Source organism: Trachypithecus francoisi, unplaced genomic scaffold (genome assembly GCF_009764315.1).
Source record: "Trachypithecus francoisi isolate TF-2019V2 unplaced genomic scaffold, Tfra_2.0 Lachesis_group17, whole genome shotgun sequence".
Classification (NCBI taxonomy): Eukaryota; Metazoa; Chordata; class Mammalia; order Primates; family Cercopithecidae; genus Trachypithecus; species Trachypithecus francoisi.
Genome location: NW_022681462.1, coordinates 58,333,138 through 58,337,317, shown reverse-complemented (window position 1 = coordinate 58,337,317; position 4,180 = coordinate 58,333,138). Strand labels below are relative to the sequence as shown.

Here is a 4,180-nt window from a genome sequence, read left to right as displayed (position 1 = left end):
GAAATTCTATGTTGAAAATTCTTTTCTTAAGAATGTTGAATATTCGCCCCCACTCTATTCTGGCTTGTAGAGTTTCTGCCGAGAGATCTGCTGTTAGTTTGATGGGCTTCCATCTGTGGGTAACTTGACCTTTCTCTCTGGCTGCCCTTAACATTTTTTCCTTCTGTTCAACCTTGGTGAATCTGACAATTATGTATCCTGGGGTTGCTGTACTCAAGGAGTATCATTGTTGTGGTCTCCGTATTTCCTGAATTTGAATGTTGGCCTTCCTTGCTAGGTTGGGGAAGTTCTCCTGGATACTATCCTTAAGAGTGTTTTCCAGCTTGGTTCCATTCTTCCCGTCACTTTCAGGTATACCAGTTAAACATAGATTTGGTCTTTTCATGTAGTCCCATATTTCTTGGAGACTTTGTTCATTTCATTTTACTTTTTTTTTCCCTCTAATCTTGTCTCCTTGCTTTATTTCATTAATTTGATCTTCAATCACTGATACCCTTTCTTCCACTTGATCAAATTGGCTACTGAAGCCTGTGCATGCCTCATGTAGTTCTCGTGCCATGGTTTTCAGCTCCATCAGGTCATTTAAGGTCTTCTCTACACTGTTTATTCTAGCTAGCCATTCTGCTAATCTTTTTTCAAGGTTTTTAGCTTGTTTGCGATGGGTTCAAACATCTTCCTTTAGCTCAGAGAAGTTTGTTATTATCGACCTTCTGAAGCCTACTTCTGTAAACTTGTCAAAATTATTCTCTGTCCAGCTTTGTTCCATTGCTGGTGAGGAGCTGCAGTCCTTTGGAGGAGAAGAGGCTCTCTGGGTTTTAGAATTTTCAGGTTTTCTGCTCTGGTTTCTCCACATCTTTGTGGTTTTATCTACCTTTGGTCTTTGATGTTGGTGACCAACAGATGGGGTTTTGGTTTGGATGTCCTTTTTGTTGATGTTGATGCTATTCCTTTCTGTTTGTTAGTTTTCCTTCTAACAGTCAGGTCCCTCAGCTGCAGGTCCATTGGAGTTTGCTGGAGGTATTCACACCAGACCTGTTTGCTTGGGTGTCACCAGCAGAGACTGCAGAACAGCAGATATTGCTGCCTGATCCTTCCTCTGGAAGCTTCGTCTCGGAGGGGCACCTGGTTGTATGATGTGTCAGTTGGCCCCTACTGAGCGATGTCTCCCAGTTAGGCTACATAGTGATCAGGGACCCACTTGAGGAGGCAGTCTGTCTATTCTCAGAGCTCAAACACCATGCTGGGAAAACTGCTGGTCTCTTCAGAGCTGTCAGACAGGGACGCTTAAGTCTGCAGAAGTTTCTGCTGCCTTTTGTTCAGCTATGCCCTGCCCCCAGAGGTGGAGTCTACAGAGGCAGGCAGGCCTCATTGAACTGAGGTGGGCTCCACCCAGTTTGAGCTTCTGGGCTGCTTTGTTTACCTACTCAAGTCTCAGCAATGGCGGATGTCCCTCTCCCAGCCAGGCTACCACCTCGCAGCTGGATCTTGGACTGCTGCGCTAGCAGAGAGCAAGGCTCTGTTGGCATGGGATTTGTTTAGCCAGATGAGGGATATTATATCCTGATGTGCCATTTGCTAAGACCATTGCAAAAGCACAGTATTTGGGTGGCAGTGTCCTGATTTTTCTGCTACAGTCTGTCACGGCTTCCCTTGGCTAGGAAAGGGACATCCCCCAATCCCTTGCACTTCTCAGGTGAGGCGATGCTCCACCCTGCTTTGGCTTGCCCTCCATGGGCTGCACCCACTGTCCAACCAGTCCAAATGAGATGAACCAGGTACCTCAGTTGGAAATGCAAAATCACCCATTTTCTGTGTCGATCACACTGGGAGCTGCAGACTGGAGCTGTTTCGTATTCGGTCATCTTGAAAAATGTGGAATGCTTCACGAATTTGCATGTCATCCTTGTGCAGGGGCCATGTTAGTCTTCTTTGTATTGTTCCAATTTTAATATATGTGCTGCCACAGCGAGCACTGTAAACATTTTAATTTGGTAAGACAAATAAACTTACAGATACAATGAAAAGGCAAGTCATAGTCTGGAAATGCTTTTATAATACATATAAGGAATTGTCTTAATATTAATTTGTATTCATTAATATGTGTATGAGATATATAAAGAATTAGTTTCCTTAATATTTAAGTAAATCTTACAATAGTCATAAGTGATAATATTCATTGTCACTAGTGATTAAATAAATGCTAATTTAATTAACAAAATCATATTAAGGCTCTGAGATTATAAAAGAAAAATATATTGTGTTAATAAAGGTATGGTGAAAAGACAATTTCATATACTGAAACAATAATGGGTGAATTTTATTTACTAAGTCCTATGTGTCAGATCCCATTTTACATTTTATGTATATTTTGACATTTAATTTTCAGAACAACAATAAAATTTGATATTTTACCTATTTTTCAGTTGTGGATACTAAGAAGAGTTCAAGAACTTGCCCAGTGCCTTCAATCGGATAAGGTTGAGCTAAGATTTGGACCTAGAGGCTACTAAGAGGCCATGGTCTTACTCATCCCTTGAAAGCTACTTTCATTTATGGAAAATGTAAATTAATAATGCCCTTCTAAGAGACAATTTGCCAAAAAATCAATTTAATTACAAAAGTTGTTATACTTTTACCCACAAATTCTTCTTTTAGGAATATAATAATGTGAGAAAAATGCAAAATTATATGTGCAGAAATATTTGTTATAGTATGGAGCATAGTGACAAGACAATGCAAATATGAAAGAATTAGGAAATGGCAGTATAAATTTAAAGAACAGCTCCAGTGGAATATTACATAGATATTAAAAATCATGTTGAAATATGGTCAGAGATACACACTTTGAGTTCAAGAAGCAAGCAGTTCCTGTATTCAAATTGCTGCCAAGTCCAATTACAAGCCCTTTTGATGGTAATGATATTCTTCTTATTATTACTAACATTTCTAGAGCTCTCTAGGTACTGAGCATTTATATACAAAAATGTATTTTCATTGCCATGGACTTTATATTCTAGTGGAAGAGACTGACTAAAAATAGATACAAAATGGAAAGTATATAGCATACAATAAGGACTAAAGAGAAAAACATAAAGCATATGCAGCATTGGTAAGGGCAACTAAAATTTACAGAGAATGACCAGGGGCTCACAAAAGAATCAGCTCATAAAGGAGAGATCATAAAATAGTCAACTGTTTAGCAAACAACACAGATCACAAGAGGAAATTGAAATGCAGAGTCAGGGAATAACTTTTCTGAGTTCTGACACCTAGTTAGAATGAAAGGTAGAACACAGGCACTCTGATTTTCCTATGCTACAAATGGAAACTTTGAAAGAATATTGTCTAATCATTAATAGTAATTATTTATGGATGGTGAGACACACTGAATTTTCTGAAAAGTACCATGGTTGCTGATGTACAAGATGCATGTTATCTTTTTAGTGATGTTGGCATGATCATCACATTGGTGAAGAAATAGAGTGGCTTATTAGACTGTTTTTTTTTTTTTTTTTTGAGACGGAGTTTTGCTCTGTCACCCAGGCTAGAGTGCAGTGGTGCGATCTTGGCTCACTGCAAGCTCTGCTTCCTGGGTTCACGTCATTCTCCTGCCTCATCCTCCCAAATAGCTAGGACTACAAGTGCCCGCCACTACGCCTGGCTAATTTTTTTTTGTATTTGTAATAGAGATGGGATTTCACTGTGTTAGCCAGGAGGGTCTCAATCTCCTGACCTTGTGATCTGCCCACCTCAGCCTCCCAAAGTGCTGGGATTACAGGTGTGAGCCACCATACCTGGCCATTTATTAGACGATTTTTGAATGGATTTCAAGACACACTAAATCTGACTCACATCTTTGGCTTCTGCTGTAGTTGCTCTACTCCAGCTCCATACTTTATTTTTTATAATGATAACTTTATATCATAGGTATTTATATTCTAGGTATGAAGTCTCCAGAGTGGCTTCTTCTGTGGACTACCTGCACAATGATACCACTACGACTAAAGTCCCTGGATTTCTCCTTTCTGTACTCTCTACTCCTCATGTCCCATGTTGAATTAATGGCCAAATCTAACAGACTTTTACTTTCATCACTTTCTCACATATGCCCTGTTTTCCATTGTCATGACCATGGTATGTTTAGGCTTTAAATTTCTCTCTCTCTCTCTTTCCCTGAGAT

General features: G+C 39.5%; 1 non-coding gene across 1 annotated transcript; it reads right to left on the bottom strand.

Moving 5' to 3' along the window:
- Nucleotides 1–1,866: 1,866 nt before the first annotated feature.
- Nucleotides 1,867–1,973, bottom strand: LOC117063213. Its single transcript, XR_004428812.1, has one exon. It is a non-coding gene; the product is annotated as a U6 spliceosomal RNA (small nuclear RNA).
- Nucleotides 1,974–4,180: the final 2,207 nt, after the last annotated feature.